The 12,126-nt window shown below is 37.1% G+C and overlaps 1 protein-coding gene across 5 annotated transcripts in view; it reads left to right on the top strand.

Annotated features, from left to right (window-relative positions):
• LINGO2 (leucine rich repeat and Ig domain containing 2) overlaps positions 1-12,126 on the top strand; it is a 688,323-nt gene that overhangs the window by 591,295 nt on the left and 84,902 nt on the right. The window contains exon 1 of one of the 5 annotated variants that reach the window (XM_032860338.1): positions 7,926-8,038. The exons of 3 other annotated variants lie outside the window; for them this stretch is intronic. The gene's annotated coding sequence lies outside the window, so the exon portion shown is untranslated. Of the gene's footprint in view, positions 1-7,925; positions 8,039-11,992; positions 12,083-12,126 lie in introns of those variants that run through there. One more of the 5 variants, XM_032860339.1, reaches the window with a different exon arrangement.

Here is a 12,126-nt window from a genome sequence, read left to right as displayed (position 1 = left end):
TTTGCTCCAGTGACTAGAATAGTGCCTGGTACATCATATCCACTTAATAAATACATTTTGGATAAGTGAATATCATAGATGCAAAATATTAGCCAAAGTATTTGCTGCATATGCAAATTCAATAAATGGAAGTTGCCAGGATTGTTTCTGGATAATGAGAGACAGGAAAAAAAATCTGCTCAGTAGACCAGATGTAAGGATGTAGAACGCTGTAGAGAAACACTTTGAAAATGGATTAACTCGTCTGCAGGAGACAGAGGATTTGACATATGTGTTCTGAACTTGTTCCAGTAATGTGTCTGAGTATATCCCTTCATATGGGCTCCATCTTCCCTTTGGAGAAAACAAAGTCTATACTGGGTGATGATGCTTGGGTGATGATGCTGGAGTTATGATGATGTCTGTTTTTCTGATACCATGAAATGTGGCTCACCTAGCTGTCACAGCCAGAAGTCTTCTGAAATGATGGCTGTCACACAGCATTATATGTAGAAAAATGAAAGCATGGAGAAAAATCTTGGAGAAAGAGCTTGGCTGAAAACAGAACTCTGTTTCGTCCTTTCTTCTATTTCTTCTGTACTGTTAGGATAGCCTACAAAATGTTCAAATTGGGTGATTTTACATGAAGGAAGAAAGTAACACAGTGAACATACAATGTGCTTCATCTGAAATGACTAAATTTGAGTATTTTGCCACATGCACATGAGTGCTCTCTCCATATATATTCACATATCTATATATGAAGTACCTAAATATTTTAAATAGCATAAATATCTATAAATAAGTTACAAACATTTTAGCATGTTGCTCCAACTGTTTAACTATTTCAACATCTATGTGTGAGTGTCTACAGCTCTCTTCTATGTAACCACAATAGCGCTAGTACACAGAACACGTATGACAATGATAATATCCATTATTTGATTTATGGTCCTTGTGCAGATTTTCTCAGTTATCATAGCGATGTCCTTTTAACTGTTACCACAGAGGGGAGAGTGTTCATAGTCAGTGACCACACGTGACATTTAGTTGTCATGACTCTTCATTTTTCTTTAGCACTGAACTCTCCCCCCCCTTTTTTTTTTAAATTGATTTATTTTACAGAAGAGAGTGTGCAGAGGAGAGGGGTAGAAGGAGAGACAGAAAGAGTCCCAAGCAGACACTGTGCTAAGTGCAGAGCCTGACACAGGGCTCAGTCTCACATCCCAGAGATTACAACCTGAGCCAAAACCAAGAGTTAGTCACTTAACTGGTGCCACTCAGATGCCCCGTCCCATTTTTTTAAAAATCTTTCATGGTATTAATATTTTTGTGGAGTCAGATTGTCTTGCAGATGTCCCTTAATTGGGATTTGTCTGATTATTTCCTCATGATTAGATATTAAGTGGTTTTTATGAATCCTGACAGGTGACCTCATGTGACCTAACTGTATTGGACTTGCTTATGTACTTTTATGTCTTCCCCCGAGCATGTGATTCTCCTCACAGAGAGGGGCCATATCTTCCTCATCTTTGTCACCTCAGAACTCAGCATGGTGCCTGGAACCTGTGGGTACCCCCTAACTCATCATCTTCCCCCAGTCCATTCCTTCTTTTTATCATTTTAGTTGCTGTACTACTATCCACTCAACCACCCAGACCGGAAAGCAGGTTATCCTTGACACCTCCTCTCTTCTCCCCACAACCTCTAAGTCATCACAAAGCCCTACCTATTAAGCCTGCTGAATATTTCTCCAACCATTCCATCATTTCCATTGCTCTCTGAGGCCTTCATCATCCTCTCCAGAACTATTAGAGCAGGGTGCTAACTGATCTTCCTACTGCCAGTCTTGGCCGTACCAAATCTAACTTCAAGCCCGTTTTCAGAACGACACGTTTAAAAAGCAGACCTATGTTGCTTCCTGATGAAAAACCTTCAGAAGCTTCAGTGATTTATGGGATGGGATCCAGGCTCTTTAGCCTGATGAAGTACCCCTCCATCATCTGACTGTCTGCTACGTCCTGTCTTATCCTGCCTTGTACTTTTCATTCCAATGACATTAAAACCGTTGATACAGCTTTAGTAACCTTCATTTCTTGAGGACTGGTCACATGTCAGGTGTTACAGTGTTTCCTTTACATATATAATCTCATTTCATCCTTACATTTGTTTATGAGGTGTACATAGAATTATTTGCATTTTGTAGATAATTTGCATTACCCAACTAATAAGTGATAGAACCAGGAGTAAAACATAAACATGCAGCCCATGACTTTCCACCCTCTCAAGGTTGTCTCTACTCCCCAGACTATTGGTTACCTTCCTGCCTACTCTCTACATGTCACACCTTTCCTCCAACCACTCATCCTCATTGACTGGCTAGCTCTGCTAATTCTGTAGAACTCAGATCTAGTGTCTTGTATTACCTCTTATGTTGGATTAATACATTTAAAATATCCCCATGACATTCTCATGATGTATTTACATAATCTAATGCACATAATATTTAATGAACATAATGTAACAATCACCTAAAACATCTATACGTCTCTTTCCCACTAGCCCACCAGGGCCGAGGCCATATTGTGTTCTTCATATATATCCAGAGTGGAGTCAGAGAAACAACTCAATAACCATTTGGTGGGGGAGTGCATGGATGGGGAGAAGCCCACAGAGCTCTTCAGACTGCCATGTTGCACATTGCTGATGTGGATAAAAATGTTGCATTCACTTACCAAATTTTCGGACACAAATTTTCAGTTAAGATAACCAAGTTGTGTGACAGAACTAGAATGCAAAATTCCTTTTAATTTATAATGGTAACAGTACAAATTTGTTTTTATTTTTTATAAACATATATTTTTATCCCCAGGGGTACAGGTCTGTGAATCGCCAGGTTTACACACTTCACAGCACTCACCATAGCACATACCCTCCCCAATGTCCATAACCCCACCCCCCTTCTCCCAACCCCCTACCCCCCAGCAACCCTCAGTTTGTTTTGTAAGATTAAGAGTCACTTATGGTTTGTCTCCCTCCCAATCCCATATTGTTTCATTTATTCTTCTCCTACCCCCTTAACCCCCCATGTTGCATCTCCACTTCCTCATATCAGGGAGATCATATGATAGTTGTCTTTCTCTGATTGACTTATTTCGCTAAGCATGATACCCTCTAGTTCCATCCACGTCGTCGCAAATGGCAAGATTTCATTTCTATTGATGGCTGCATAGTATTCCATTGTGTATATATACCACATCTTCTTTATCCATTCATCTGTTGATGGACATCTAGGTTCTTTCCATAGTTTGGCTATTGTGGACATTGATGCTATAAACATTCGGGTGCACGTGCCCCTTCGGATCACTACATTTATATCTTTAGGGTAAATACCCAGTAGTGCAATTGCTGGGTCAGAGGGTAGTTCTATTTTCAACATTTTGAGGAACCTCCATGCTGTTTTCCAGAGGGGTTGCACCAGCTTGCATTCCCACCAACAGTGTAGGAGGGTTCCCCTTTCTCTGCATTCTCGCCAGCATCTGTCATTTCCTGACTTGTTAATTTTAGCCATTCTGACTGGTGTGAGGTGGTATCTCATTGTGGTTTTGATTTGTATTTCCCTGATGCCGAGTGATATGGAGAACTTTTTCATGTGTCTAATGGACTCAACACCCAAAGAACAAATAATCCAATCAGTACAAAATTTTTAAATAATGTTCAAGTAATGATTTTGAAAGTTAACATAGTCCTCTGTTAATACTTCCACATTTTGCTTTTTATATACACACATATTTGCCTTTTTATACTCATGGTAGCATATAACCTATAAGGAAATAAAATGCAAAAAGAAAAGCACATAAATGTTGCTCTTCTCATTGGTTATGGTGTTTTAAACATTGTATATATTCCTAATTATTTTGACTACTATATCATATATTCATATAATTACTTTGATTACTGTATCATATACTCATATTACTCATATTTCACTGACTTGATTTTATTGAATCTGTTCCTCTCATCTTGGACATGTATACTTTTTTCAGTCTTTTGGAATCACAGATAGCTGTTCTATTAAATTATGTCATTAGAAATTCTAGAGACTAGGGCACCTGGGTGGCTCAGTGGATTAAAACCTCTGACTTCTGCTCAGATCATGATCTCAGGGTCCTGGGATTGAGCCCTGCATCGGACTCTTTGCTCAGCAGGGATCCTGCTTCCCCCTCTCTCTATGCCTGCCTCTCTGCCTACTTGCGATGTCTCTCTCTCTGTGTGTCAAATAAATAAATAAATAAATAAATCTTTTAAAAAGAAATTCTAGAGACTAGAATTACTGGATGAGAGTATATACATCTTTATCATTCTGATATATTGCTTTCCAAAAGTACTATATCAAATTAAATGATGACAAATAAATAACAAATAAACAGATATCTTAAACTTTGACCAGCAATGAAAACAATTTTTTTAAATTCATTAGCTACTTTAATAAGTGGTTAAAGGTAAATTTGATGACTTCCCGCCTCCTTCAGGTATGGTCTTGTCCCCTCTGTTTCTTTATGATTGATACTGTGCTTTGTGTTTTTGTGTTCGTATCATGGCTTATTTGGTTCATAGGTCCTTGCAGTTCTCCTTCTGAATTTGAATGAATTCTTCATTCATTATAAATGTTAGTTTGCCTGACATTTTCAGTACGAATATTTTTCTTTAAGATTTATTTATTTGAGAGAGAGAGAAAGAGAAAGAGGTTGTGATGGGGAGGGGAGGAAGGAGAGGGAGAGAAAGCTCAAGCAAACTTCATGCTGAGTGCAGAGCCCACTCAGGAGGGCTTGATCTCACAACCCTGAGTTCATCACCTGAGCTGAAACCAAGAGTAGGACGCTTTACCAACTGTGCCACCTAGGTGCCCCAATACAAATATTTTTCTTAATTATATAAAAAAATCAATTTTCATCATTTTTCACTTAAAGAATCTTCCAGTTTCTGTATATTCAGTTGTGGTAACATGTACCTTTGAGCTTCTTCTATGGGTTCACGGATAAGGCTACTTTGGTTTTCTAAGTTATCACAGTTTATCTTAATATATTCTATTAAATAAACCATCTCTACCCCTTTATTTTGGAAAATGGACATAAATATTTCACATATGTTTTGGGTTTATTTCTGATTGTTCCACTCTTGCCTGTTGGCCTGTTTTTCTGGTTGTGCCCATACTACAGTGTTTCAAGTTCTAATACTTTTTTTTATAAGTTTAATGTCTGATATGGCTGATTTCCTTTCTTTACTTCTTTTCTGATTGTCTATTACAGTTTCAACTTTTCTCTCATTAGGAAAATTTTGTGGAATTCTTAAGTCATATTGCCATTTTGATTGAAATTATACTAAATCCAAATTTCTTTGGGGTGAACAGCTTTATAATTTGCCTCACTGAGGCAAAAATTATACTATTTTAATTCTTTAAAAAAAACTGAAAAGTATTTATAGGTTTCTGTAAAAAGTTTTTGCTCCTATCTCATACCTTAGTGTTTTAGATTGCTTTTAATAAAATAATAACTAACATTTACTAAGCATATAATACGCACCAGACATTATGCTAAGTGTTTCATATATATTAACTCATGAAAGACTTCTGTAAGGGAACTGCTGTTATCACTATAATGCCTATGAAGAAACTAGGTTTATGTTCATCACGTACTTGGTCCAGGACCATGTGGCTGTTACAAAGTAGCACTCTTTACATCCGGGACTGTCCCACTTCAAAGGCCATGCACTTAACCACCATCCTATACTTAGAAACTCACAATTCCCATCTATTAAGACAATGAAATTTAGCCAGAATAAAAGCAAACTTTTGAGCTAAGGTCAATATTTCAAATGGATAAGAAGAGAAAGCCAGTATCTACTGTGAATATAAAAAGGATTTTAGATCTTCTGTACAGTACGAGCTAATGAAGTGTTTCATTAAAGTAATGAAATCAATTCTGAATTAATGGTTATGAGATACCTGTTTATGGAAGGGCTAATACCAATGGATCAACCTCTAGAATGCTGTGTTCTCAGCCCTGTGTTTTAAGAGTGGCTTTTACAGTTGGGTGTTTCATCAGGGGATGATAACATGATATAAAAAGATCATTCTAGTTTTGCACAATAAATGGTGGAAGGTTGGGAACTTTCAGCTTGATTGAAAGAAGATCTGTGAAGAGCTGTTGTGAGCAAGGGGGAATAGGCATGTAGTAAACAGAAGTTCCAAGGAGACAGATTTGGGCTCCAGTAAATTTTTGACAGATTAGCCTGCCCAACAGTGACACTGGCTTCCTTGTAATTTAGTGTCTCATCCTTTAAGGCAATTGATCAAAGACCAAAAGTTACAGGAAGTGGATTCCTAAATTACAAAGGAAGTTGATCTAGGTTAGTGATTCCTAACATGCAAGTCCAGGACAAGTAACCACCGTCACTAAACATGCAAGTCGGTGGACCCTACCCCAGACTACTGAATCAGGAATTGAGATGGGGCAACAGTCTGTCTTTTAACAACCCCCCTCAAGGTGATCCTGATGCATGCTCAAGTTTGAGAACTAACTTAATGAACTCTAAGGTCCCTTACAACTCTAAAGTTTGCCTCTTCTAATTATTTGTTATGCAAGGGTAAACTTCTATATTTGTCAATATGATATTAATTGTGTGCTGCATCTAAGGAAAGTTACATTTTAAAATAACAAAGCTACCTCATTTTAAAGTGGTTTCATCCAGCGGATGGCTTCATGATGTCATCCCTAAGAAAGTGTTTCAGTTGAACTTCAAGTATCCTGATAAATGGTCAGAGGTCTGCCTTCTGTATACACCAAGCTGTGTCCATTAGTGAAGGCATGGAGCACCCTTTTTGTATGCTTTTTTTTTTTTTCAAAGCACAGATGTGTAAATGACAAAATTCAGCAATCATTCTAGTTTTACTCTTTTTCATCATCATGCTGAATTGAGGTCCTCTGGGGGTGGGTTGGAGAAGATGGTAAGAACTTCAAATTTAATTTCTTATAGCTAGGTCACAGCACGTGTTGAATTTCCCTTGCCATATCCCCATCTGTTTGTCCCACCATGCTGTGAGTTCCTTTGGCATTGGGACCATGTCTCATCCATCTTTGTGCCTACCATGATGCTCAGTGCAGTGCTTGTGAAACATCAGTGCTCAATCATTGCTTATTAAATGTAATGTATTCAATTTGGTAAACTCTCCAGGTTTAAAAATATGTTTTTCATATGAAATGTAAGTATTAGGACTAAATAAAACAGAATAATAGAACCCTTCGATCCCCAAACAAACCACAGCCACTATTTACATTTTAGGGTAATGACTCTTGATGTTTTTTCCCATTTTCTAAAGCTTTGTTTTACTGGCTATAATCTAACTTGGCATAAAATTTTAGATTCTTTTTCCCCTTATTATGTACCAGGGAATCAAATTACATAATACAGCTACGTATGCCAAGAGAATACAGCTTTTTAAATTGCTAGAGCTGACTTAATCCTTCTCATCTACCTGGTAGGTAGTTGGAACACTTAAACTTGACAATTGATGCCTTAGTCTTTTCCAGCTAAACTGCCTATGTCTGTAAAAGAGTCAGTAAAGTTCAACCTTCTTCTTCAGGGTTGGGTTAAATAATCCCCTAGATTACTGAATGTATTTCAGAGAAGTGCTCCATATTTCAGATTTCCTTCCCTCTGCTTTTTTAGAAGATGGCATCTGGGTGGGGTTTTATTTGTAGGGAGGCAGGAGATGAGGTGGCAGTGGACAGATAAATGGCTTATGTGAGATCACATGTTGGGGAAAGAGGCCTCAGGTTTTTCTTTTATTCCAGTGCCTGGCTTCTTTGAACTCACTGGCTTTCTCAGAGCCACCACATCCACTCTCCTGAGCTCACTGAGACCCTGGGGCCCCAGAAGGGAATGCACATGCAGGATTTGGAGGGAGTGGGAGGCAATGAGCTCATCCATGGAGCCATCTTAATAAGCCAGTTTTATACCATCTCTCCTGCATTACTTTCGAGATCATCCTGAGTTGAAGGTGAGATTCTTCCAAATGGAGTAAAGGAAATAACCCTGTGTTTTCAGCTTTCTCTTCAACCCTTGGAAGTCTCCCTACCCCTTAAAATATCTCCTTCATAGGGGAAGTCAAGACATGTGGGCTTCTCACCTACCCTCCCTAATTCTTCTCTTTTCTTTTTGGACTCTCTGCTGTGTAAGAATGTTCTCTGTTTGGAACTACTATATTTAAGATTCTATGTATTCTCTGTCCTCAAAAAAAAATGAAACCAAACAACAACAACAACAACAAAATGAAACCAAACAAAACTGAAAACACTTCTATAAGGTGGAACTTTTTTTCCAGTGCTTATCAAGATAAGTGTACTTTTAATCCCAGTCACCTGTCTTACCCATCTCCCCACCCATCACACCTCTGTTAGCTCTCTGTTTTTCTATAGGTAAAAGTCTGGTTTTGGGTTTGTTATTCTTTTTTATGGTTGAATTACATTCCATTGTATATATATACATATCTCATCTTCTTAATCCATTAATCTGTCAATGGACGCTTGGGCTGCTTCCATAAATTGGTTATTGTAAATCATGCTGCATAAATGTAAAAGTGCGCATATCCTTTTGGATTAGTGTTTTTGTATTCTTTGAGTAAATACCCACTAGTGAGTGAGATGACTGGATTGTAGAGTAGTTCTATTTTTACTTTTTTGAGGAAGCTACATACTATTTTACAGAGTGGCTGCACCAAGTCGCATTCCCACCAATAGTACAAGAGGGTTCCTATTTCTCTACATCCTTGTCAACACTTGCTGTTTCTTGAGTTTAATTTTAGCCATTCTGACAGGTGTGAGGTGATATCTGTGGTTTGATTTGCATTTCAGTGTTGAGAAAATTTGAGCATCTTTTCATGTGACTATTGGCCATCTTTGTCGTCTTTGGAGAAATGTCTGTTCATGTCTTCTGACTATTTTTTTAATTGGATTATTTCTTCTATTGGTATTCAGTTATATAAGTTTATTTTGGATACTAACTCTTTATGAGATCTATCATTAGCAAATATCTTCTCCCATTCAGTAGGTTGTCTTTTAATTTTGTTGTTTATTTCCTTTGTTGTGCAGAAGCTTTTTACTTTGATGTAGTCCCAATAGTTCATTTTTGCTTTTGTTTCCCTTGTCCCAGGAGACATAGCTAGAAAAAATGTTGCTATGGCTGATGTCAGATGCCTGATGCCTGTGCTCTCTTCTTGGATTTTTTATGGTTTCAGGTTTTACATTCAGGTCCTTAATTAATCCTTTTTGAGTTTATTTTTGTGTATGGTTAGGAAAGTGGTCCAGTTCATTATTTTGCATGGCAACCATCCAGTTTTTGCAGCGCCACTTTTTGAAGAGGCCTTTTCCCATTGCATGTTGCCTCTTTTGTTGAATATTAATTGACTGCAGCATTGTCGATTTGTTCGTAGGTTTTCTATTTGTGCTAGTACCATACTGTTTTTATTATTATAGCTTTGTAGCATAACTTGAAATATGGATTTGTGATGCCTCCAACTTTAGTTTTCTTTTTCAAGATTGCTTCTGCTCTTCAGGGTCTTTTCTGGTTCCATACAAATTTGAGAATTGTTTTTTCTAGGTTTATGGAAAATGCTGTTGATATTTTGATAGGGATTACATTAAATCTGTACATTGCTTTGGGTAGTGTAGATATTTTAACAATAGCTGTTCTTCAAATTCATGAGCATGGAGTATCTTTCCAATTGTTTGTGTACTCTTCAATTTCTTTTTGGAATGTTATACAGTGTTCAGAGTGCAGGTCTTTTACCTCCTTGGTTAAGTTTATTCCTAGGGTTTTATTATTTTTGGTACAATTATAAATGGGATTGTTTTCTTAATTTCTCTTTCTGCTGCTTCATTATTAGCATACAGAAATGCAACAAATTTCTGAATATTGATTTTGTATCCTGTGACTTTACTGAATTCATTTTTCGGTCTAGTAGGTTTTGGTAGAGTCTTTCAGGTTCTCCAAAGGCATCTGCAAATAGTGAAAGTTTTACCTCTTCCTTACCAAATAGGATGATTTTTATTTCTTGTCTGATTGTAGCTAGGACTTCCAGTACTGTGTTGCACGACAGTGGACATCCTTGTCTTGTTCCTGACCTTAAGAGAAGACCTCGGTTTTTCACCATTCAGTATATGTTAGCTGGGATTTTTCATATGTGATCTTTATTATGTTGATGTATGTTCCCTCAAAACCTACTTTCTTGAGGGTTTTTATCATGAATGGATGTTGTACTTTGTCAAGTGTTTTTTCTGCATCTATTAAAATGATCATATAGCTTTTTATCCTTTCTTTTATTGATGTGATATATCACATTGATTGATTTGCAAATATTAAACGAAACTTGCATCACCGGAATAAATCCCACTTGATCGTGATAAATGATTTTTTTTTTTTAAACACTAAGGTTTTTTTTTTTTTTTTTAAGACTTGATTTATTTATTTGAAAGAGAGGCAGTGAGAGAGAGCATGAGCGAGGAGAAGGTCAGAGGGAGAAGCAGACTCCCTGTGGAGCTGGGAGCCTGATGCGGGACTCTATCCCGGGACTCCGGGATCATGACCGGAGCCGAAAGCAGTCGTCCAACCAACTGAGCCACCCAGGCGTCCCGATAAATGATTTTTTTTAAATGTAATGTTGGATTTGATTTGTTGAGTATTTTATTGAGGAATTTTGCATCAATGTTCATCAGAGATGTTGGTCTGTAGTTCTCTTATTTAGTGGTATCTTTTTTCTTTTTTTAAGATTTTATTTATTTATTTGACAGAGATCACAAGTAGGCAGAGAGGCAGGCAGAGAGAGAAGGGGAAGCAGGCTCCTTGCTGAGCAGAGAGCCCAATGCGGGACTCAATCCCAGGACTCTGGGATCATGACCTGAGCCAAAGGCAGAGGCCCAATCCATTGAGTCACCCAAGTGCCCCTATTTAGTGGTATCTTTATCTGGTTTTGGTATCAGGGTAATGCTGGCCTCATAAAATGAATTTGGAAGTTTTCCTTCATCTTCTATTTTTTGAAATAGTTTGAGAAGAATAGATATTAACTCTTCTTTAAATGTTTGGTAGAATTCACTTGTGAAGGCTTCTGGTCCTGAACTTGGTTTTGGATTCTTGATTCAATTCTATTGCCAGTAATTAGCCTGCTAAACTTTTCTATTTCTCCCAAACTCGGTATTGAGAAGTTACATATTTTCAGGAATTTATCCATTTCTTCTAGGTTGTTCAGTGTGTTGGCATATAGTCTTTCATAATAGTCTCTTACAATCCTTAGTATTTCTGTGATGTCAGTTGTTATTTCTCCTTTTATTTCTCATTTAGTTTTTTGACTCTCCTATCTTTTGTTAATGAGCCTGGCTAAAGGTTTGTCAACATTTTTTTTTTCCCAAGGTACTAGTTGCTGGTTTTATTGATCTTTTTTTTTTAAGCTTCTATATCATTTATTTCTGCTCTTTATTATTTTCTTCCTTTTGCTGATTTTAGGTTTTGTTCTTATTTTTCTAGCTCTTTTAGGTGTAAGGTTGTGTTGTTTATTTGAGATTCTTCTTGCTCCTTGAGGTAGGTCTGTATTGCTGTAAACTTTACTCTTAGAATCACTTTTCCTGCAGCCCAAAGGTTTCAGACGATTGTGTTTTCATTTTCATTTGTTTCAATGCATTTTTAAATTTCCTCTTTGATTTCTTAGTTGACCCATTCATTGTTAGTAGCATATTATTTAAACTTCATTTTTTTTGTGATCTTTCCAGATTTTTTCTTGCAGTCAACTTCTAGTTTCACAGCACTGTGGTCAGAAAGGATGCATAGTATGACTTCAGTCTTTAATTTGTTGAAACTTGTTTTGTAGCCTAATGAGTTACCCATGCTGGAAAATATTCCATGTGCACTTGAAAATAATGTGTATTCTGTTTTAGGATGGAGTATTCTGAATATATCTGAATATAACAAGTAGATCCATAGGATGGAGTATTCTGAGATGTCATTCACAGTCACTTCCTTGTTGATTTCCTGTTTGAATAATCTGTCCATTAATGTAAGTGGGCTGTTAAAGTACCCTACTATTATCATATAACTATT

Source organism: Lontra canadensis, unplaced genomic scaffold (assembly GCF_010015895.1).
Source record: "Lontra canadensis isolate GAN:19392208 unplaced genomic scaffold, GSC_riverotter_1.0 scaffold19, whole genome shotgun sequence".
Taxonomy (NCBI): Eukaryota; Metazoa; Chordata; class Mammalia; order Carnivora; family Mustelidae; genus Lontra; species Lontra canadensis.
Note: the sequence above shows the minus strand (reverse complement) of the source record. Positions and strands in the feature narration are given on the sequence as shown.